This window comes from Pavona decussata, unplaced genomic scaffold (genome assembly GCF_977016875.1).
Source record: "Pavona decussata unplaced genomic scaffold, jaPavDecu1.1 SCAFFOLD_214, whole genome shotgun sequence".
Classification (NCBI taxonomy): Eukaryota; Metazoa; Cnidaria; class Anthozoa; order Scleractinia; family Agariciidae; genus Pavona; species Pavona decussata.
In genome coordinates, this window is record NW_028145619.1 from 2400576 (window position 1) to 2426169 (window position 25594).

General features: G+C 38.5%; 1 pseudogene across 1 annotated transcript; it reads right to left on the reverse strand.

The window, feature by feature from the left end:
- Positions 1-25594, reverse strand: LOC146460225 (uncharacterized; annotated as a pseudogene). The gene is made up of 4 exons (XR_014857710.1): positions 25528-25594; positions 18606-20031; positions 7402-7428; positions 1-4804 (listed from the first exon to the last, which is right to left on the reverse strand). The product of XR_014857710.1 is annotated as an uncharacterized LOC146460225 (transcript).

The following is a 25594-nucleotide window of genomic DNA, read 5'->3' on the forward strand; positions in this document are numbered from 1 at the left end:
TAATCAGAAACCGGAAGCAGGGATCCTGCTTCCGGTTTAAAGGGGGATTCTGCTGACCGAGAGGAAGACAGCCTCTGGTAAAGAACATCAAAGGCCAAGAAAACGAGTGAAAAAGGTGACAACCTCCATCCCTCCCGTTTGTCAGTGATTGTCATTCATGTGAGACGTTCTTAATAACAAAACAACCAAAACAAAGGCTGCGTAAAATCTGGGTTTGTCGGCGATTTGCTTCTCTCAACCGCGACAAATTCATTTTGCACATTGACAGGTCGTTTTAGAAAACCAAACATTTTCCATAGGCAGTGGCAAAAAAACATATATAGGTTATGGCGATTAGAAACCATTTGTTGTACTTTTACTCATTTGGAGTTAAATTAAGCTTGTTTTCGCCTGTAAAATGTAGTTTTTAACACTTTGAAATGGGGGTGAATATACGCAGTCTACGCAGTATGAGATAGCCAAGTTTTCTCATGACACTACAGTAAAGTTAATAGCGAAACGAAAATAGAGCCTGGTCGGAGGTTATATCAGCTTTAACCTAATGAACTAAAACAGGGTAAAGATTTTCAAACAACATTCGAGAAACTTCAGCAAGGCATCGTTCCTAACCTGATTGCCGTCGACGACAAATACCACCCATACCAACAAATGTTTACAAACGTAAGCTTAATTTTTTCCGCCGTGAAATTTACAAACGATAGGTTTCACAAGATCAGCTTTTGCTTACCCAGATACCATGATGCCAGAACAAATACAATAAAATAAGAGAAGTACATTTAATAATAAGACACAAATTTGTAAACGTTCAACCGAAATAACCAGCAACTTGAAAATCTAAGCCGTATCAGAAAGAGCGGCAATTTTTTTTCAATTCACACACTCGGTGCAAGCTTAAGAAACTCACCCTGAAAAAAAAAATTACCTGCACTCGATGTACTTTATCAGTCCTATAAGCTGCAAACTTACAAAGCTCACAAATGAACTGCTGGTTTTCCTTGTTCAAGTTCAATTATGTTTCTGCTGGGCTGCTGATAGAATATCTGTTCCTGTTCAACAAAGTAATCTTCAATAAATTCTGCTCCAGTCAGATCAACTCGCAGACTCCGCGGTGCCTAATGGATTACAAGTTTGCTTCTTTCAGTTCCTTTAACAGCACGAGAAAGGCTGTTAAACTCTTATCTGCTTTAGACAATGTTGAGAACGATTTTAAACGGCCAGCATTGACTATGAACCGCATTTCAGAGTCGATAATTATTGGAGTTTTTCCGAAAATTGTCAGGTCCATCGTTAACCTCGACCGACGCAAGTGTCATACTGTCATTCAGCTTTGTCAAACGCTGCAACATATCGCAAAGGTTTTCGCGCCTTTTCCGTCTAGTCATGTGATTTGACTTGCTATCTTTTTCGTGTTTACTCACTGCAAAAAATAAGAAGCGTATGAAAATTTAGTTGCATTTTGATTCTATGGCGGTTTTTGCTTTGATATCTTTGACAGTTTATTTCTTTTCTTGTTTTGAAACCTCCGATTCAAAGACGCTTCCGGTAAAATGTAATATCCAATCAGATTTCGATTTGCTGGATTTTGACATTGATTAGCCCAGAGGTCTTGCTTCCTTGGTGTTGACCAAAAGGAACGCAGCCTCTGGGAACGAGATTGGGCAAAGATGAAAAGTACACGAAAGGTGTTGGTGAATTTTTTTTTTTTTTTTGCTCGGAAAGAAAAAGAAAAGCAGCCCAGAAACGAGAAACTTAGTTATTTAGGATCAAAACTTAACTTTATTATCCATTTCATGTAAAATTGAGGGATCACTTTATCGACCGCCGTATTTGCGTACCACAACCTTAGCGCGCGCTTAATAGCATCACTTACAGAATCTGTAAAGCGCGCGCAAACTGTGTTCAGCCACCTTTAGTAGTCATTAAGAATTTCGGAGATACTTCTCTCTATGAATTCCGAAGTCTTTTTTTTTAGTCATTTTTCTTGCATCCGCCATCCTGTATGTGACACGTCATTTGGTCATATACGAAGTCTTATGCATTATCTCTTGGACAATCGCGACAAAAAGATAAATTAATAAAATAAATAAAATGAAATAAAAAAGAACTTGACCGTGAACTTAAACCGGCGATTCACGGCCCGAGTGATAAGCGAGATGAAAACCTCGGTTAATTTTTAATCGGGAGTTCTCGTTAATCGGCTTTCCAACAACCGGGCGCTGGGCGCCTAAATTTTTTGCAACAGAACCTAACACTTCACATGTTGGGCTCCTAACTTCAAGGCCTTTGGCCTTGTGGGCTACTTTAAATTTTTCTGCTAAAAGAATAAACTATATACAGCTGTTTCGACAAAAGGTTCTCCAAATAAGTGTAAAAGCGTACGCAACAAAGCCGAAAGGTAGTCTGGGTTATACCCAATAAATTTAGACAAAAGCTCAGAATCCATAATGCCTCGACCGTACAACAAAGACTTGAGATGGCGGGCAATATGGATTCTGAGCATTTATGGGAACTAGTTGCGTATTACCCAGCCTACCCTTCGGCATTGTCGCGTATGCTTTCACCCTTTTTTCGGACAACCTTTGTCGAAACAGCTGTATATGAGGTAAAACACAGTTCCGTGCAAGATTTTAGAACCTTGCATCCCTACCAAGTAGACCTTCAATTTGCTGTTGATGAACATTGTAGCCAAAGTGGAACCCAGCTTTACAGGTTCAACCTGAATAGCAACACTTCATGACTATATGAAATTTTCTTGTTCCTGACAAATATCTTTACTGTAAAACGATCAAACGCACGTTATACAAACAAACCCATAAACGAACAGGGACACTTTTTCTGTTGCTGTGGGTGTCCATCAAGGGGACGGCAACGGGTGTTTATATTAGGAGGGTGTCTATATTGAGCGGGTGGATGAACACAACCGTCTGTAATAAGGTGATTACATTCAATGGGTGCCAATTACAGTCAATCCACGTCACGCGTGACCAGTATTTCAGAGAATGAACTGAGCATTCGAATTTCTATTTGTAATGTCCGACGTGTGAATGGAATGTTGAACATTTCTCTGGAAATCTTTCTGAAAAAGACATATTGACTAAACAACAAAAAAAAAAAGATTCAAAATACTTGGGAGACAATTGTTATTCTTGAAATACTCAATGCTGTAATGTAAAGACAAATTCATAGCTTTATACCGTCAATAAACTAGGGAAATTTATACGGGAACTCTGAAATCTCGTTGCCAATTTTCAGATTCAAATTTAAAAAAAAAAATCGTTCACGCGTGACGTGGATTCACTGTAAGTGGGTATAACCGCTACTGGGATGAATAAAAATAGACGAAAAACCCGAATTATGACGCATTCGTTAAAGACTGCAGTCTGGTACTCGAAAGCTTGCGTTTTTTAAAAAAGGTTACTGTTCAGCAAGAGAACGCTTTTCGATCTCAAGATGCTACTGGGATGTTTGTATTTTTGTGAGTTTTAACCCATAACGTATCGAATATCGCACAGCCACATACGATGATACAGGAAGAGACAGTGCACTTTAAGTTCACTCAATCTATTATCACGTAATTTTCATAGTGACCAAGAAGTAGCGCCTCGCTACTTAACTCCTCCTGACAAATCCAACAGATGTGATTTTCAACACGACCAGGGTCCCAAGTGCAACCATATGGCCTCTCTCCTGTATGAAAGTTAACGTGTCTCCTTAGATGTCCAGCTGCGCCAAAACTCTTGCCAACACAAGTTTGCATTCATAAGGATTCTCTCCAATATGGACTCTTTCATGTTTCCTTAAATTTCCAGCTTCAGTGAAACACTTGCCACACTGTTTGCATTCATAAGGCTTCTCTCCAGTATGAACTCTTTCATGATTCCTTAACCTTCCTGACACAGTAAAACACTTGCCACACTGTTTGCATTCATAAGGCTTGTCTCCACTATGGACCCTTTCATGACTCCTTAAACTTCCTGACACAGTAAAACACTTGCCACACTGTTTGCATTCATAAGGCTTGTCTCCACTATGGACTCTTTCATGTGCCCTTAAATGTCCTACTTCAGTAAAACACTTCCCACACTGTTTGCATTCATAAGGCTTCTCTCCAGTATGAACTCTTTTGTGTTTCCTTAGGGCTCCTTCTTGACTAAAACACTTGCCACACTGTTTGCATTCATAAGGCTTCTCTCCACTGTGAACTCTGTTATGACTCTTTAAAGCTCCTGCTTGACTAAACCACTTGCCACACTGTTTGCATTCATAAGGCTTCTCTCCACTGTGAACTCTGTTATGACTCTTTAAAGCTCCTGCTTGTCTAAAACACTTGCCACACTGTTTGCATTCATAAGGCTTCTCTCCACTATGGACTCTCTCATGTCTTCTTAAATTTCCTGCTCCAGTAAAACACTTGCCACACTGTTTGCATTCATAAGGCTTGTCACCTCTATGGACCCTTTCATGACTCATTAAACGTCCTGACACAGTAAAACACTTGCCACACTGTTTGCATTCATAAGGCTTGTCTCCACTATGGACTCTTTCATGTTTCCTTAAATGTCCTATTTCAGTAAAACACTTCCCACACTGGTTGCATTCATAAGGCTTCTCTCCACTGTGAACTCTTTTATGACTCTTTAAAGCTCCTGCTTGACTAAAACACTTGCCACACTGTTTGCATTCATAAGGCTTCTCTCCACTGTGAACTCTTTTATGACTCTTTAAAGCTCCTGCTTGACTAAAACACTTGCCACACTGTTTGCATTCATAAGGCTTCTCTCCAGTATGGATTCTTTCATGTCTTCTTAAATTTCCTGCTCCAGTAAAACACTTGCTACACTGTTTGCATTCATAAGGCTTCTCTCCACTATGGACTCTCTCATGTCTTCTTAAATTTTCTGCTCTAGTAAAACACTTGCCACACTGTTTGCATTCATAAGGCTTCTCCCCACTATGGACTCTTTCATGTCTTCTTAAATTTCCTGCATCAGTAAAACACTTGCCACACTGTTTGCATTCATAAGGCTTCTTCCCAGTCTTAACTCTTTCATGTGTTCTTAGATCTGCTGCATTCGCAAAACGGCAACCTTTTAGCATTCTTGGAATTCTTCTTTACTGCTGCTTAATATCTGAAAAGTAATCAAAAAAACACCTTCTGAATATACCCGAAAATCTACATAAATCTGACAGCAGTCTACCGTGGCCGAAAAAGGGATTTCAGACTTCAGACCTCGGACTTTGGAAATGTCATTTTATCTATCTGAGTGTGTACCTTATAGACCTGCATATGGCAACCGCGAGCTGCACTACATTCTACAAGATTACTTTCTTTTTAGGGATATACTAATTTCGAGATCTTGGCCTTCTAAACTTCAGACTTCAGATTTCGAACTTCGGACTTCAGACTTCAGACTTCGGACTTCAGAGTTCAGAGTTCAGACTTCAGACCTCAAACTTAGAACTTTCAAAACTAAATGTGTTCATCACACTTCCTGAACAATTTCGATCAAGTTTTATATTCGAACTTGTCTCACTCATAGGTACGAAGTGGTCCACTTTTGGCCATCGCATCGTCATACATTTCATTTCCAAGCTAATTTGTATATCATAACTGCTTATCCCTATCTACGGGGATTTCTCTAAAACCATAAAATTAAATGTTATAAGAATAGAAAATTCAAAAACGATGACAACAAACAGTACAGGGTAAGATTCAGAGAACTTTTCATTAACATTTCTTAGGATTTCTGAACATGCAGATTGGAGTTAATAAAGGTATCAAATGTGCTGGTCACCGATTAATACCAGTCTATCAACCTTTGTTATCTGACTGACCGGTCTTTTATCAGGATAAATAAAGTTATTATTATGGCAGTAAAAACTTCTGGATGCCCAGATTACCTAAACAATGATTGGGCGGCCAGCTGTAGCCAATCAATGTAACGACCAAATTACAAATTACAAATTTACAATTAACCTCTGAACTTCTAATCATAAAAATTCTAGTAATTAAATGCTAAAACTATTTATCATCCATAAAATCCTAAATCTAAATACTAAAAGTTCTGTTCATCGCGATGAAAACACTTAAAAAATTATTATTGTTATTATTATTATTATTATTATTATTATTATTATTATTATTATTAAATCTACAAGTGGGGTTTTAGAATGAAATGTAGTAACCTGCATGCAGCCACGCATGCAGTGCGAGCTAATAAAATGCCTTTGCATGCATTAAATTGCAAGTTCTGCCAAATACTGCAGACTGGTTCATTAATGGGTTTAAGTGGCTCTGTATTCAGTAGTTTAGCTGTCAAGAGTTTACAGTTTCCAGGTAGGTTTACAACTGTGTTTCAAAAGTCCAAATTTACCAAAAATATAATCCTACCTCTATGGTGAAAGTTGATTCTCAGACAAAAAAGGAAAACTCAACTTTGTTCCACTAAATGTTTGCCCACAGGTTACTGAACCATAACATGAGAATTCATATGGACGTTGCTGCTAATTTAGTCAGCCTGCATACACATTGCATAGTCAAGTTTTATGACTTGGAAAATCACAAATTAGTCCAAGTAAAATTGATTCATATTTAAAAATAATAATATTTAACAAGAAAGCCACAAGGGCATAACAGACTCATTTTTTCCCATTGTACATGCATGCCTTGCAGATTTTTAAAACCTTTCTCCCAGAGCAATTGCCAGTTTTCACTGTCATGCCATTAAAAAAATTCCAACCATTACATGAATGAAGTCAAGAAATTGACATGTTATAGATGATAAGTAAATAAGGAATCTGTCCAGGTGTCAGGTCTGTGCGGTATTCTAAACTCGAGTTATTTGACAAAATGTTTCAAACAAATTTATAGAACCTAGCATGGTGTCGCTCAGAGGGGCACCAACATGGTGGCTGGAAATAGGAAAAAACATCTGGAGTTCACTTTTGCCCGAAAAGAGGTTAGTTTTCCCTTGTGAATTTTCGAATGTTTAGATATATATTTCTCCTCAACTTAAATTGTTTAGAATGCTGAAAATCACCCGAAGAGTCATTCTTTCGATACAGAACATCTCTGTCACGGCCATCCTCCTGATGTCATACATGATGAAAACTCGGGAATTGAAACTGTTTTATTTTCAAAAGGAAGTATGACATCGAGCTAAGAAATATTTTTAGGTAATCTTTCCTTGAATAAAGGTAAAAATTTGGTAGGTCTCCAAGTTTTGAATTCTAGAATTTGGTGACATCACATGAAAACCAAGAATAGACCTTTCTCACTCAGCGGCCATGTTGAGTCACAAGAGAATAAAAAGCTTCGTTTTTGTACAGCAAGCCTTGCACTGAATTCACATCTGGTAGAGGCTAGCCATGCAAAAATAAAACTTTTTATTCTCCTGAGACTCAACATGGCTGCCGTGTGATAAAGGTCTAATGAGCTAATTAAATAGTTTAAGTCAGAGAGATAGAGTGAAATTGCTTAGCTGACTTTCTTTTATGCTACTTGACGTCATAATGTAATGACTGATGTGTCACAGAGCCCTGACTGCAAACACTTTGTGCCTGTTCAAAGCAATCATCCGGATGGCTTTGCAAGGAAAGTTACAGAAGTTAAAGAATTTTGGCTCAATGATCAGGTCATTAATTTACCCTGCTGTTGAAAAAGTAAATCAACTTTTAAAACAAAAAAAATTTAATACTGATAGTACTGTTGCATTTTCCCAGGTCTTGTAAAATCTGTGAGAAGTCCAAGGTTTGTTAAATCAATTTTTGAACAAAATTTAGATTGTTTCAAATCCAAATGCAAAATTTTCATTGCTGTTAAGACCTCCATGTCCTCTATTTCAGCAATTGATCAATGTTCAAGGATATGTCTTTGAGTATACACCACACAAGTGAATAGTACTTTTCGCACACACTGATTGGCTAACTCCAAGGTGATTAGCCAAGTACTGTTCACCTCCAAGCAGCCGAAGAGAAACAAGATGGCTTCCTGTTTCACCACGGTTACTTACAGTGGTTACCAATAACACGCGACCTATCGCCTTCAAAAGACTCTGATAAAGTTGCGTTTTGGTGAACTTCAATCAAAGAAGAGCCGTTGAAATTGTTTTGAATTCTGAGATCATTAAGAGGCAACAGAACGAAGAAATTCACAGATTTATCCACTGACAGATGGTAAACTTTATGAAAGTTGATTTCCAAGACAGGTTATCTAAAAAATGCGCATTGTTTAGACTAAGCCGTATTTCTATGAAACATTTGAAATCGCTACACCTGACAATTAAATCAGCGATGCATACAAGTGAGCAAATTATCACATGCAGTGAAAATCGAAATTTTTAATTCAAAAATAGCTTTTATTTATGCTTGATCTGGCTGGAGAATCAATTTAAATAAAGTTTAACCTTCTCTTAGCAAGGTAAAATTCTAAGTTTCTTGCAGGGTTACCTTGGGATCTTGTCAGAATTCAAAATAAATTCAACGGCTTTTCTTTGATTGACGTCCACCAAAATGCAACTTTTGAATGTCGAGTTCCGACTCTTTTGAAAGCCGTAGGTCGTAACAGAAAATTATTTGCATAACGAGGCAGCTGTTAAAAAAATACGTAAATGGCAACAAAGTTTGGTTTGATGGCATTAAATGATAAGTTGTTTAATCTTTTCAACCTCATATTCTAAGTCGAAAAATGATTCCCTTGTTTACGAAAACTGCCACGCACTATAATTAAAATGAAAACAATGAAACGTCTAATATTTTTCAGCATGGCTTCAACAACAAGACGAATTTCACAGAAAAATGACAATGTAGGAACTAAACAGTGTCTCCAAAAGTATTATCTGTATGCAAAAAGCGAGACGGAACTTTCTACTTACCGCATGACGTGCGATATTTTAAAATTTCATACCCTTTGTTGGTATATTGTTAGAAATAAAATAATTTTTTGGTCCACTACTTATTCAGCTTGTGTGATAAATACTAAAACAATTATTCACCTTAGTGTCGGTGAAAGTGATGAATATTTACCTCGCCTCGTCGCGGCTCAGTAAATATCCATCACCATCACTATTCACCTCCACTTTGGTAAATTATTGATAAATATATTTCTGAGTTCCACAGAGATGTCCATCTAAGGACAGTGCCTACTAATTCTGAAGTATTTTTGCTTGGTTTATGACTATACAGGAAAAGAAGATCTAACCAAGGTTACTGGAATCCAAAAAGAAAATTGGGGGTAACCAAGCATTTTTAAGAGACAGTTAAGGACGGTGCCTACTATTGTTACTGTGCATACGTTCTGCGCATCGCGAGATACTCGGGTTTCCTATGGGTGGTGCCTACTAATACCGAGATATTTTTGCGCAGTTTAAAACTATACGGAGAAATCAGAACTTGGCAACTGCTTTTGGTATCTCAGAAGAAAATTGGGGGTAACCATGCATTTTTCAGACTGAGATAGTTAAACTTCAATTTAGGAAAAAAATCTCGTACATTGCTTTATATTTTGGCGCTTTTTAGAGATATTATTGCTTTATTATCTCTCAAAAATGCGTGGTTACCCTCAATTTTCTTTTTAGATTCCAATAGGTCTTGCTAAGATCTGCTTTTCCCGCATAGTCATAAACCACACAAAAATACTTCGGTATTAGTAGGCACCGTCCTTAAGCAACAATAATTCTAAAAAGCACCAAAATACAAAACAATATATGGAACGTTTCGCAAATTGAAGCTTAATTATCTCTGAAAAATGCACGGTCAGCCCTAATTTCCTTTTCGGATTCCAATAACCCTTGGGAGTTGCCAAGATCTGCTTTTCCCGCGTAGTTATAAGCCACAAAAAATATCTCTGTTTTAGCAGGCACTGCTGTTAAGAAACCTGACTTTCTCGGACCATCGCGAGATGCGCAGAACGTATGTGCAGTAGCAAAAGGACTCATTGTCCTTTATTGTAAAATGAAAAAATATATCTTGGAAATTGAGGACCGATCCCTGAGGTGCTCCATTTTATAATAAAATCAGTTGTGTAAAACCAAGAGAAAGCCAACAATAATATATTATTTGCTTGTTAAAGTGATTCTCAACAGTTCCAAACACAAATGATCTGAAAATTGGCTACCCAACGGACGTACATGGGTGGTGTCAAAGTGCCCATGTGCCTGAAAGATATAGCCAGGGCTTCTGATATTATGCGATGTTGCGATTTCGCATAATTGACCTAAAATCGCAACAAATCGCATAATTCATGAAAAAACGCAGAATTTGTACAAAATCGCACAATTTAAGAAATAAAGTGCAAAAATCTTGCTTAATGTTAAGTTCTCCGATAATTTGAATGTTATCTCAAGGAGTTTTTCCTTTCAAAAGGCGTCAAAAATCACCTGGAAGCGTTCCTTCGTTGAACAAGCGAACAACCAGGCGTTCTATGCTTCATTTTACATGTTGGGGACCTGGTGCTGGTTTTCAATATTATGCGAGTGATCATTGGCATGGAATAAACAATCCTTTTATGTAAATACACCAATCACAATCATTGCTATATTTTTAAGATATCATTTGATCCCTTCATACTTTCGATGTAGGTATTGGCGTAAAAAGTGCTCGATAGTCGCTTTTAATATGTAGCTACATATTTTGTTTTAATTGAAACAAACATCCTCATTATGGATAAGTTTGTTGTTAAAACGCCGAGTGCTTCATCGCAGGAGAAAAAAAGGTCGCACCTTCCTGTAAATATTTCGGCAAAAGACAGGACAAGAAAGTACCCCGAAGGAATTTTTCATGTTGACGATGGTCTGTTGTTTTGCTCTTCGTGCAACATAGTGGTTGATCATCTTCGAAAGTTTGTGACCTTGAAGCTTAGTCACACGTGAAGCGGAATGCGGAAAAAAAATGCAGATGGAAAGCAACAAACGCTGACTTGACCAAATTAGGAAATGAGGCAACAAATGATTTGTTTCAGCTGTTTCTTCATTTCTCTGTGCTCTAATTGCTTCTTGAACAGCAAAAAATGGAAATATGCTCCTCTTAGACCAAATTAAACAAGGTTAAATTAGCTAAGATGAAATCGCATAATTTGCCGCATAATAGACCTTTCTTGCCGCACAATGAGACTTAAAAGTGCCGCACAATTTCCAAATTTTTTTCGCACCCTATCAGAAGCACTGTTAATAGCCACAAAAAAAGCATTTCTAGAAACAGCCTTCATGCTACTTAAAAGTCAGTTCATATTCTCAAGAGCTGTTTCTTACCCTACACTACATGTATGTAGGAAGGTTTCATGTGGATTCCCCCTGTCAGGCAAATTTTAGTACTCATGCTTAGGTTAATTTGACTATGAGTTCAGCGACACGGCTTGTCTGCGCCAAAAATGGAGGCCGATTTGAATTCAACTTTGTTTTCAACGAAGGCCTGTCTCAATAAATAAACTTTTTCGCGAATGACTGGCACAGAAAGAACCAAAAATTACAATTCTTGGCGTATGATGAGGCAGGTAAGCATATGCTCAAGTTACAAGTGAATTTAAGGGAAATTTTTGAAGTGTACTACTCAAATGACGGGTCATAAACCAACTTTGCGAATACTTAACCAATATCTCGATCTGCTGATGTGAACCAGCCGTTCAGAGATAAACCACTCAAGGCAGTTTTCGGGAGCTCCGAGAAATCATGAAAACACAGCAGAACACACCACGTGAGCTTTTTCAGACTTTGTTGCAATTATTGTAGGTTTTTGAGAGCAAATTGTTCAATTTTCTGTCGAATTTTAACGGCAAACAAACTCTGGAGCTTACTCATGTATTACGCTTTAGTGGTGACCTGTTTTAGGTTTTCCTTACTTTCTCCAATATTTAAAGGAGCTCTTTTGTTTGACGCTGTCACCCAAGGACCTCTACTATGGTTTAAAGTAAACTGAACAGCCTTTCTTACCTGGAAACAAAAATAATCTTGCCCCTCGCTCGAACAATCCAACACAACACTCTTTTGAGAGGAAAATATGGACGATTGTGTAGCGGGCGGTTACCCAGCGGTTGGATCATCAAATGGCGAGGACTCGAGAATTTTGAGGACAGTGGAATATAGACGACAGGCAGTTGAGCACAGCGCAATGTTAGCTCCGAGATTACTGATTTCCCTACAAAATTTTTGTACAGCCATCAGTCATGAGATAAATTTTATAAAAGTTACGATATTTTTATCGTTAACATGTTTCGGGTGAAACTTTATCAATCCATGATCTTCAGGACAGAAAACCCGTAAGTAGGTGTGAAATAATTGCACCTACAGTGGAACCTCTATTAAGCGGCCACTGTTCTGTCGCACTTTGTAATAATCATCGCACTTTGTAATACCTGTCGCACTTTGTAATAAAACTGTCACACTTTGTAATAAAATAGCTGTCGCACTTTGTAATAACAAGTTGTCGCACTTTGTAATAAATGAAGCTGTCGCACTTTGTAATAACAAGTTGTCGCACTTTGTAATAAGCTTTCAAACTTCCTTTGAATAGGATATTTGGTAGAAAATATATGACTTAACTAATCCCCCAGGGGGCAAATACGTTCTTCCTTGATATTTTACTCTACATACTTAACTGAGGGGACAAACGCGTTCTACTCCACGCTTCTCCCAATTGTTATTTTGGAGATCACATAGCTTGTTTAGCAACGATGGAGTGTAACAACTGAACAGAGGGGAAATAACTCCAGGTAAAAATAAAAAAAGATGCGCGAGAGGGTTGAGTCCAAGGGTTAATGAGGGAGACGGAGGCTTCAAGTGACTCACTACTTGTTCTATATGAGGGTTTTTTTTTTTGGGGGGGGGGGGGGGAGGGAATATAGTCACAAGATTTTAAATAGGTGCTACTATCGTGGCCAAAAGTCTGGATACCTTGGACACCATTACAAGACAAATACCAAAGTTCTTTGAAATATACACACAACGCAGTGTAAATGGTCGATAGGTCTGCGCAGTAGATGCAAGCACGTTAAATAATCGAATTTATAGTTGTATCGTTCTTCGCTTGGTGTTTGCTGAGATATTAGTAGATGGGAGTTGCAGTGAGGGGTGGGCCAAGAAAGAAAAGACTGGATAGATTATATCTATATTCTGAATATCTGACACATTATATCCTCAAGATTAGAGAAATGGTCCTCGTGCTTTTTTGACGAAGAAACTCATTTTTTCACTGCTGCCTCTGGATCAAAATCTACAACTGATGGACCCTCCAGCGAAATTCCCATGAGATCTTCAAGGAGGAATATGAATCATTCTTGATCCTATTTTGGGCTTATTATGCCCTTTCCCAGCTGAGCAGCGGAGATAGGAAGAACCAATACGATTTCAACCAAATGGAGTCCATCTTTGAGATCATCTTTGTCGGGTTTCTTTGTTAGAAGGATGGTACACAGATCAAGGTATGCTTGCCTCTTGAACTGAGTACTGACCAGAACCTTCAAATAGATCGAGCATTAATCGAAACCATTTTGTGAGATGTACAAATGCCTCCTGCCCTAGATCGATGAGGTCATTTTGAGGTGTGGGTCATGCATAGTAGTTAGACTAGCATGTCTTTAACCGCTTGGTTGGGAGCAGAGGAAACCTTCTTGCCCGGGATTTGCAAGAGAACACCAAATCTCTCCTTCTGTCCTGAGTATCATCACAGGTTGCTTTCCAGTTTCTTCCTCTCTAAAACCCAACGGAGACAAGCCTTTTTTATTTTCATCCGCAGGAGATGCCATTATATTTCAAATTCGAATCTTTCTCCAAGATCTTAAGACCCCATCATAAATACCTTTTTTTAACAACTGAATTAAGCTATTATTTACAAATTAAACATGCAATAGGGTCATTAGCACGGTAAAAATTAGACAAGTACCGAGTCAATGGAGGGCTTAACAAAACCGATTTTTAAAAGTCATTGCTTGTGGTGAGAAAGTCACGATACATCGTAGTCAAGACAAATAACAATTGGGAGAAGCGTGGAGGAGAACGCGTTTTTTTTCCATCCCCTTAGTGTAGTATGCAAAGTAATATATAAAAGAAGGACGTATTTGTACGCTGGATGATTAGTTAATTCACTTGTTTTCCACCGAACATCGTATTTAAAAGTAATTTAAAAGCTTATTACAAAGTGCGACAACTTGTCATTACAAAGTGCGACAGCTTCATTTATTACAAAGTGCGACAACTTGTTATTACAAAGTGCGATAGCTATTTTATTACAAAGTGTGACAAGTGTTATTACAAAGTGCGACAGGTATAACAAAGTGTGACAGTTTTATTACAAAGTGCGACAGGTATTACAAAGTGTGATGATTATTACAAAGTGCGACAGAACAGCCACCCTGGGGACTTTAAAAACTGGCCGCTTAATAGAGGTTGGCCGTTGAATAGAGGTATCGAATACAGCACTTTACTGACAAAATAGTAATTCGGGACTTTGGAAAGCGGCGGCTTAATGGAGGGTGGCCGCTTATGCGCCGATCAACTCGAAACTTCAACATCCCCCCCCCCCCCTCCCCGGGCAAACCCCGGGCATTTGAACTTTTGAAGATTGGATCGTTCAAATTTCCGCCCCCTTGGGCCAAAATGGAGTTCAAATGCCCTACCTTATCGTCGGATTTGTCTGTCAAATGCCCCTTCTAAAGAACCGCAATCGTTGTCTACTCCTGTCATGAGTTACTACAAAAACCACAACTTTAACACTGAAACTTATGATTGGAAATTGAATTTATTAAGTCGGACAATGTCAATCAGCAAGTGTAAGCTGTTCTAACTCCGAAACACGGCTGTTTAACGAGAAATACATAATAACATATTTAAAATGAGTTAGCCGGCTACGTAGACTGTTCAAGTGGCAGGGTGTTCTGCAGTTTAAGCCAAAGCGGCGTTTTTTCATTCGACAATGTTTTTTTTTCTTTAACTGTTCACTGCATCTCGTCCAAACAGGTGTTTATAGCTGTTAGCGACTTCGGCGCCCCCCCCAAAAGCGATTTGAAACCTGACACTTCCGGTTCAATTTTCCCCACCCCACCCAGGCAAGGTCAAATTCCCCACCCCCGGGAAGGCCTTACCCGTCAAATTCCCCACTCCCGGGCACAGAAAATAGTCAAATGCCCGGGGTTTGCCCGGGGGGGGGATGTTAAAGTTTCGATTTGATCGGCGCATTAATAGGTGGCCGCTTAATAGAGGTCCGACTGTATTCGTACAATAAAGCTAATTACAGCGTGACAATAAATAAAGAGCAAACAACTAATTACAACAAGACAGTTAAGTGTGGGTTTTTCCCAATGAATATGAAACGCCTCCTTGATATTGAGCTCTTAACGGGTGGAGGCAGAGTCTAAGATGGAAAAACAACCTTCAGAACATAATGCTCGGCAGTTTTCTGAGCTTTGAAGGTGCTGTACAATTAATGTGGGAATTTTTGTCAGCCTTATGGTGATCCCGGAATCGTGTAGCGAGATGCCGGCTAGTTTTGCCGATACCAGTAAAAGGCACCGCCCCCTGCGCAACAACAAAAGTGGCTTTTAAACTTCACGAGATCGTAGTGATCTGGGTAGCCTATCTTTCAAACCGAACAAATTCCTTTATTTATAAGGGGAAAAACCAAATTGATGTCAAAATTATTACAAAACCGCTGAGTAAGGCGCGTATTTGATCTCACGTTGAACCGTGTTGGAAAAAGGGCCAACGACAGGTAATTTATAGTATATAATCATAACAATCTTGGCACTTGAAACATCATACTTGTTTAAAAATAAGCCAACTTCAACGGACTCTTTCCCGTAAACAAATTTAAAAACAGGAAAATTCATACCCATGGTACAATCTGACAAATAACAGCGAGTTTAACAAGCTACTACGGGGATGGCAAGGACGTCTCAAAACAAAAGGATTTAAATGACGGACATGTGCTTTATAAATCTTGGTACACTTCTTCGCCCTATTCAGCCAACCAACAACGTGAAGTGACCACATTCAAGGTTTTGTGGCGAACGTGAAGACATGACGGTAATTTATTTATTCTCTGTCTCATCTTCAACGCCTTTCCCACCTGTTCTGTAACTGGATTGTTCGGCGATATTGTACAAGTTGAACGAATTGGAATACTCGCGACGTTGTGCAAGTAAGGCTAACTTATATTTTCAAGCGACGTTGCCGTTGCGGTCGTGGCTTCCTAAACTAACTTATGACGTAAATTAGAAAACTTTGTCTCTTTTTACTCGAAGAAACATCGCTTGTTGGACACGCCCTATTATCTCTGAAATCTGGGCAAGGTTGCTGCCTTACAGAAGCCCGGTAGCCTGGGGCGCCCAAGAAAAAGGGCCCAGTTCCTCAAAGCCCGGTTTATTTACCTTTATTTGGAGACAGAAAGCACTTGTACATTTATTATTTTTCTATACTAACCGTGAGTCAGATATGTATCTGTGTGACCCCGGGTCATGATGACGCCAAATGATCACAATTCCGCTATGATTGTCGTGAAGGCCACATTCAAGTTTTCTACACTTTCTACCAAATCTTGTGGTGATCACTGGCATTGTATTAAAACGCAAACTTTTGCAAGCGTTTTCCGTCATCATTTTTCAAGTCCGGATATTGACAGGTTTGGACAGAAATGATTTGAAGTAGTCATTACAAATTTCCGAGATACTTCTCTCTATCAATTCCAAAGTCTTATTTTCAGTCATTTCTCTTGCATCCGCCATCCTGTATGACACGTCATTTGGTCATACAGTATACGAAGTCTTATGCATTATCTCTTGTACAATCGCGACAAAAAAAAATAAAATGAAATAAAAAAGAACGTGACCGAGAACTTAAACCGGCGACTCACGACCCGAGTAATAAGCGAGATAAAAACCTCGGTTTATTTTTAATCGGGAGTTATCGTTAATCGGCTTTCAAACAAACTGGCGCTGGGCGCCTAAATTTTTCGCAACAGAAGCTAACACTTCACATGTTGGGCTCCTAACTTCAAGGCCTTTGGCCTTGTGGGCTACTTTAAAATTTTCTGCTAAAAGGATAAACTATATACAGCTGTTTCGACAAAAGGTTCTCCAAATAAGTGTAAAAGTGTACGCAACAAAGCCGAAAGGTAGTCTGGATTATACCCAATAAATTTAGACAAAAGCTCAGAATCCATAATGCCTCGACCGTACAACAAAGACTGGCGGGCAATATGGATTCTGAGCATTTATGGGAACTAATTGGGTATTACCCAGCCTACCCTTCGGCATTGTCGCGTATGCTTTCACCCTTTTTTCGGACAACCTTTGTCGAAACAGCTGTATATGAGGTAAAACACAGTTCCGTGCAAGATTTTAGAACCTTGCATCCCTACCAAGTAGACCTTCAATTTGCTGTTGATGAACATTGTAGCCAAAGTGGAAACCAGCTTTACAGGTACAACCTGAATAGCAACACTTCATGACTATATGAAATTTTCTTGTTCCTGACAAATATCTTTACTGTAAAACGATCAAACCCACGTTATACAAACAAACCCATAAACGAGCAAGGACACTTTTTCTGTTGCTGTGGGTGTCCATCAAGGGGACGGCAACAGGTGTTTATATCAGGAGGGTGTCTATATTGAGCGGGTGGACAAACACAACCGTCTGTAATAGGGTGATTACATTCAGTGGCTGCCAATTACAGTCAATCCACGTCACGCGTGACCAGTATTTCAGAGACTTGAATAAACATTCGAATTTCTCTCTGTAATGTCCGATGTGTGAATGGAATGTTGAACATTTCTCTGGAAATCTTTCCGAAAAAGACATATTAACTAAACAAAAAAAAATTATTCAAAATACTTGGGAGACAATTGTTATTCTGAAATACTCAATGCTGTAATGTAAAGACAAATTCATAGCTTTATACCGTCAATAAACTAGGGAAATTTATACGGGAACTCTGAAATCTCGTTGCCAATTTTCAGATTCAAATTTAAAAAAATATTGTTCACGCGTGACGTGGATTGACTGTGAGTTGGTATAACCGCTACTGGGATGAATAAAAATAGACGAATAACCAGCATTATAACGCATTCGTTAAAGACTGCAGTCTGGTAGTCGAAAGCTTATGTTTTAAAAACAGTTACTGTTCAGCAAGAGAACGTTTTTAGATGTCAAGATGGTACTGGGATGTTTGTATTTTTGTGAGTTTTAACTCATAACGCATCGAATATCGCACAGCCACATACGATGATACAAGAAGAGACAGTACACTTCAAGTTCACTCAATCTATTATCATGTAATTTTTATAGTGACCAAGAAGTAGCGCCTCACTACTAAACTCCTCCTGACAAATCCAACAGATGTGATTTTCAACATGGCCAGACTCTGGGCTCATCCAACGGGTCCAAAGTGTAGGTTTATCTAAACGTGTTATCATGAATACAATCTGCAGCATCCTTGTGGACTACAAAACGTGTTACACTATTTGCAACCATACGGCCTCTCCCCTGTATGAACGTTAACGTGTCTCCTCAGATGTCTAGCTGCGCCAAAACTCTTGCCAACACAAGTTTGCATTCATAAGGATTCTCCCCAATATGGACTCTTTCATGTTTCCTTAAATTTCCAGCTTCAGAAAAACACTTGCCACACTGTTTGCATTCATAAGGCTTCTCTCCACTATGGACTCTCTTATGTTTCCTTAGGTCCCCTTCTTGACTAAAACACTTGCCACACTGTTTGCATTCATAAGGCTTCTCTCCACTATGGACTCTTTTATGTTTCCATAAAGTTCCTGCTTGACTAAAACACTTGCCACACTGTTTGCATTCATAAGGCTTGTCTCCACTATGGACCCTTTCATGACTCCTTAAATTCCCTGACACAGTAAAACACTTGCCACACTGTTTGCATTCATAAGGCTTGTGCCCACTATGGACTCTTTCATGTGCCCTTAAAGTTCCTGCTTCAGTAAAATACTTGCCACACTGTTTGCATTCATAAGGCTTCTCTCCACTATGGACTCTTTTATGTTTCCTTAGGTCCCCTTCTTGACTAAAACACTTGCCACACTGTTTGCATTCATAAGGCTTCTCTCCACTATGGACTCTTTTATGTTTCCTTAAAGTTCCTGCTTGACTAAAACACTTGCCACACTGTTTGCATTCATAAGGCTTGTCTCCACTATGGACCCTTTCATGACTCCTTAAATTCCCTGACACAGTAAAACACTTGCCACACTGCTTGCATTCATAAGGCTTGTGCCCACTATGGACTCTTTCATGTCTCCTTAAATGTCCTGCTTCAGTAAAACACTTCCCACACTGTTTGCATTCATAAGGCTTCTCTCCAGTATGGATTCTTTCATGTTTCCTTAAGTCTCCTTCTTGACGAAAACACTTGCCACACTGTTTGCATTCATAAGGCTTCTCTCCAGTATGGACTCTTTTATGACTCCTTAAAGTTCCTGCTTGACTAAAACACTTCCCACACTGTTTGCATTCATAAGGCTTGTCTCCACTATGGACCCTTTCATGACTCCTTAAACTTCCTGACCTAGTAAAACACTTGCCACACTGTTTGCATTCATAAGGCTTGTCTCCACTATGGACTCTTTCGTGTCTCCTTAAATGTCCTGCTTCAGTAAAACACTTCCCACACTGTTTGCATCTATAAGGCTTCTCTCCAGTATGGATTCTTTCATGTTTCCTTAGGTCTCCTTCTTGACGAAAACACTTGCCACACTGTTTGCATTCATGAGGCTTCTCTCCACTATGGACTCTTTTATGACTCCTTAAAGCTCCTGCTTGACTAAAACACTTGCCACACTGTTTGCATTCATAAGGCTTCTCTCCACTATGGACCCTTTCATGACTCCTTAAATTTCCTGCTTCAGCAAAACACTTGCCACACTGTTTGCATTCATAAGGCTTCTTCCCAGTATGGACTCTTTCATGTGTTCTTAGATCTGCTGCATTCCCAACACACTTGCCACACAGTTTGCATTTGAAAGCATTCAAGCGGCAACCTTTTAGCATTCTTGGCATTCTTCTTTACTGCCGCTTAATATCTGAAAAGTAATTAAAAGGAACCTTCTGAATATACCCGAAACTCTACATAAAATCTGACAGCAGTCTAGTGTGGCCGAGAAGTGACTTCAGACTTCAGACTTCTGACTTTGGAAATGTCATTTTATCTATCTGAGTATGTACCTTATAGACCTTACACACCTGCATATGGGAACCGCGAGATGCACTACATTCTACGAGATTACTTTCTTTTTAGGGATATACTAATTTTGAGATTTTGGCCTTCCAAACTTCAGATTTCAGACTTCAGACTTCAGACTTCAGACTTCAGACTTTAGACTTCAGATTTCGAACTTCCGACTTCGGACTTTGGACTTCAGAGTTCAGAGTTCAGACTTCAGACCTCCAACTTAGAACTTTCAAAACTAAATGTGTTCATAACACTTCCTGAACAAGTTCGTTCAGTTTTATATTCAAACTTGTCTCACTCATACGTACGAACTGGTCCAGTTTTGGCCATCGAATCGTCGTGCATTTCATTTCCAAGCTAATTTGTATATAATAACTGCTTATCCCTATCTACGGGGATTCCTCTAAAACCATAAAATTAAATGTTATAGGAATAGAAATTCAAAACAGTGACAACAAACAGTGGAGAGTATGATTCAGACAACTTTTTCATTTATATTTCTTAGGATTTCTGAACATGCAGATTGGAGTTAATAAAGGTATCAAATGTGCTGGTCACCGATTAATACCAGTCTATCAACCTTTGTTGTTTGACTGACCGGTCTTTTATCAGGATAAATAAAGTTATTATTATTATTATTATTATTATTATTATTATTATTATTATTATTATTATTATTATTGTTATATTTATTGTTATTGTTATTGTTATTATTATTATTATTATTCTTGTTATTATTATTATTATTATTATTATTATTATCATAATTAAATCTACAAGTGGGGTTTTAGAATGAAATGTAGCAACCTGCATGCAGCCACGTATGCAGTGCGAGCAAATAAAATGCCTTTGCATGCATTAAATTGCAAGTTCTGCCATATACTGCAGACTGGTTCATTAATGGCTTTAAGTGGCTCTGTATTCAGTAATTTAGCCGTCAAGAGTTTACAGTTTCCAGGTAGGTGTACACCTTTATTTCAAAAGTCCAAATTTACCAAAAATATAATCCTACCTCCATGGAAAAAGTTGATTCTCAGACAAAAAAGGAAAACTCAACATTGTTCTACTAAATGTTTGCCCACAGGTTACCAAACCATAACATGAGAGTTCATATGCCTTTGGACGTAAAATTGATTCATATTAAAAAATAATAATATTTAACAAGAAAGCCAAAAGGGCTTAATAGAGAGCCTCATTTTTTCCCATTGTACATGTATACCTCGTGGATTTTTAAAACCTTTCTCCTGGAGCAATTGCCAGTTTTCAAAGTCATGCCATTGAAAAAAATCCAAACCATTCCATGAAATTGACATGTTATAGATGATAAGTAAATAAGGAATCTGTCCAAGTGTCAGGTCTGTGCGGCATTCTAAACTCGAGTTATTTGACAAAATGTTTCACAAATTTATAGAGCTTAGCATGAAGACGCCATGTTGGTGTCCCTCCGAGGGGTACCAACATGGCAGCTGGAAATAGGAAAAAACATCTGGAGTTCACTTTTGTCTGAAAAGAGGTTACTTTTCCCTATTCTCGTCCCCAAAGCCCCAACATTTTTTTTTTAAATTGTTGAAAGAGTGGCTCTGGGTCCATCCAAAAATATTAAAAAAACATCTGGAGTTCACTTTTGCCCGAAAAGAGGTTAGTTTTCCCTTGTGAATTTTCGAATGTTTAGATAAATATTTCTCCTGAAACTTAAATTGTTTAGAATGCCGAAAATCACCAGATGAGTCATTTTTAAGATACAGAACATCTCTGTCACGGCCGTCCTCCCGATGTCACACATGATGAAAACTCAGGAATTGAAACTGTTCTATTTTCAAAGGGAAGTACGACGTCAAATTGTTAAAAGACATATTTTTGCCTAATCTTTCCTTGAATAAAGGTAAAAAACTTGTGGGTCTCCCAGTTTTGAATTCTAGAATTTGGTGACATCACAATTGAAAACCAAGAATAGACCTTTGTCACTCAGCGGCAATGTTGAGTCTCAGGAGAATAAAAAGCTTTGTTTTTGAAAAGCAAGTCTTGCACTGAATTCACATCTGGTAGAGGCTAGCAATGCAAAAATAAACCTTTTTATTCTCCTGAGACTCAACATGGCCGCCGTGTGATAAAGGTCTATTGAGCTAATTGAATAGTTTTAGTCACAAAGATAGAATGATTCAATTGCTTAGCTGACTTTCTCTTATGCTACTTGACGTAATAATGTAATGACTGATGTGTCACAGAGCCCTGACTGCAGACACTTTGTCTCTGTACAAAGCAATCATCCGGATAGCTTTGATAGGAAAGTTACAGAAGTTAAAGAATTTTGGCTAAATGATCAGGTCATTGTTTTACTCTGCTGTTAAAAAAGTGTGTCGGCATTTAAAACAAAACAATAATAAGTACTGTAGCATTTTCCCAGGTCTTGCAAAATCTGTTTGAAGTCCAAGGTTTGGTAAATCAATTTTTGAACGAAATTTAGATTGTCTGAAATCCAAATGCAAATTTTCATCGCTCTTAAGACCTCCATGTCCTCTATTTCAGCAATTTGTCATTGTTCAAGGATATGTCTTTTTAGTATATACCCCACAAGTGAGTAGTACTTTTCAAGCACACTGATTGGCTAGCTTGGAGGTGATTAGCCAAGTACTATTCACTTCCGAGCAGCCGAAGAGAAACAAGATGGCTTCCTGTTTCACCATGGTTACTTAAGAGGAAATTATTTTGATAAACGAGGCAGCTGTTAAAAAAAATACATAAATGACAACAAAGTTTGGTTTAACGGCATTAAATGGTATGTTGTTTAATCTTTTCAACCTCATATACTACTAAGGCGAAAAATGAAAATACAATCCCTTGTTTACGAAAACTGCCAAGCACTAAAATTAAAATGAAAACAATGAAACATCTTATATTTTTCAGCATGGTTTCCACAACAAGACAAATTTCACAGAAAATTGAAGAAATGACAATGTAGGAACTAAACAAGTGTCTCCAAAAGTATTATTTGTCTGCAAGAAAGCAAGACGGAACTTACTACAATAAGAAATCGCTTACTGCGTGGCGCGGGAGATTTTAAAATTTCATACCATTTGTTGGTATATTGTTAGAAATAAAATAATTTTTTACCCCTAATTTTCTTTTCAGATTCCAATAATCCTTGCCAAGATCTACTTTTCCCGTGTAGTTATAAACCACAAAAAATATCTCTGTTTTAACAGGCACCGCTGTTAAGAAACCCGACTTTCTCAGACCATCGCGAGCTACGCAGAACGTATGCTCAGTATCAAAAGGACGCACTGCTCTTTATTGTGAAACGAAAAAATATATCTTGGAAATTGAGGACTGATTCCTGAGGTGCTCCATTTTATAATAAAATCAGTTGTGTAAAACTGAGAGAAAGCCAACAATTATTTGTTTGTTTTGTGATTCTCAACAGTTCCAAACACAAATTATCTGAAAATTGGCTACCTAGTGGACTTACATGTGTGGTGACAAAGTGCCTATGTGCCTGAAAGGCAGTAGCCACAAAAAAGCATATCTAGAAGCAGCGTTCACGTTACTTAAAAGTCAATTCATATTCTCAAAAGCTGTTTCTTACCCTACACTTCGTAGGGAGGTTTCATGTGGATTCCCCCTGTCCAGCAAATTTTAGTACTCATGCTTAGGTTAATTTGACTATGAGTTCAGCGACACGGTTTGACTGCGCCAAAAAATGGGGCCTGATTTGAATTCAACTTTGTTTTCAACGAAGGCCTGTCCCAATAAATGAACTTTTTCAAGAACGAGTTGCACAGTAGGAGGGTCCCCAATAGGGTTCTTCAATCCCGCCATCCCGGACAAAATTTTCCCTCAATCCCGTAATCCCGACTGCTGTTTTAGCCCAATCCCGATCCCGGCCAGGTCATAGTTTTTTTCAAGCCCCTTACATCCACGAAAAAAGGCATTTTCAGTTGGATTTAATTCCCACTGCAAATCTGAGCACTGGTCTTTGGTCACGGAGAAATTAGCTGTAACATTATTTCTTCTATTTCTTTTCACCATAACGACGACATCGTTCATTTAAGACGTTTTCAAAGTTTCCCGTGAATCACGTCAGTCAATAAGTCAGTTTGCAATTTCTTTTAGAGCTTGTTCTTTTTCCTTTTTTTTCTCTCAATTGAATGGTGAGGGCTGCTTTTCTAATCACGTTGATCCTTGGAAAACTGTTCAGTCAGGGATAATGGCCATCAAAGTCTGAAAAGCATTGCTACTCACATACCACAACACGGGACTGCAACAGATATTTGAAAAGATGACAGGCCAAACACAACTCCTGCAGCCCGCTGGTTGCTCAATGTATTATGTACCTCAAACTTCTCAATTAAGTGCTTAATTTTCTGAGTACGTTTTAGAGATTTTCCTTTTCGATCAAAATTATGTGGTGAGATCTCTCTGTCGACCTTTTGATTTTGATCATGAAGGAAACTATTCAAATTTACTGAATGGAGATTTTCTTATCCTCCGGAGCCATTTGAATTAGTTCCTTTACGCCTTCATGTACGCTAGCTCTATGGCATTTGTTTAGGCTTATCAGCTCAAGTTAATTGCGAGGTCTAAGCACTGACGAAATTTTATCTGTAAAGACATAGGACCCGTAATGAATTTCGTTTCTCTTCCAGCACGTTGACAACCAGATTTTCATTGTACATTTTCCACACCGGACCTCCCAGATCTCGTTTCTTTAGAGTAACATTTCCCACATCCCGCTTCGTAAAAGCGTCAAATCCCGCGTCCCGTCACTAATTCTAATCCCGAATATCGTCGCTCTTTTCCGCTAAAATCCCAAATCCCTACCTTTAAAAAAGCCAAATCCCGGATCCCAAAAAACCTATTGGGGACCCTTCAGTAAGAACCAAAAATTATCCTTCTTGGCGAATGGTGAGGCAGGTAAGCATATGCTTAAGTTACAAGGGAATTTAAGGGAAGTTTATGAAGTGTACTACTCAAATGACGTGTCATAATTTAACCTTGCGAATACTTAACCAATATCTGCTGATGTGAAGCAGCCTTCAAGACATAAAGCGCTCAAAGCAGTTTTCGGGAGCTCCGAGAAGTCATGAAAACACAGCAAAACACACCCGTTGAGCCTTTTTCAGACTTTGTTGCAATCATTGTACGTTTCTGAGAGCAAATTGTTCAATTTTCTGTCGAATTTTAACGGCAAACAAACTCTGCAGCTTACTCGTGTATTTACGCTTCAATGGTGACCTGTTTTAGGTTTTCCCTACTTTCTCCAATATTTAAAGGTGTTCTTTGCTTGGCGCTGTCACCAGAGGACCTCTAGTCTACTATGGTTTAAAGTAAACTGAACAGCCTGTCTTACCCGCAAACAAAGAAATCTTCCTCCTTGCTCGAATAATCCAATTAACACAACACTTTTGAGAAGAAAA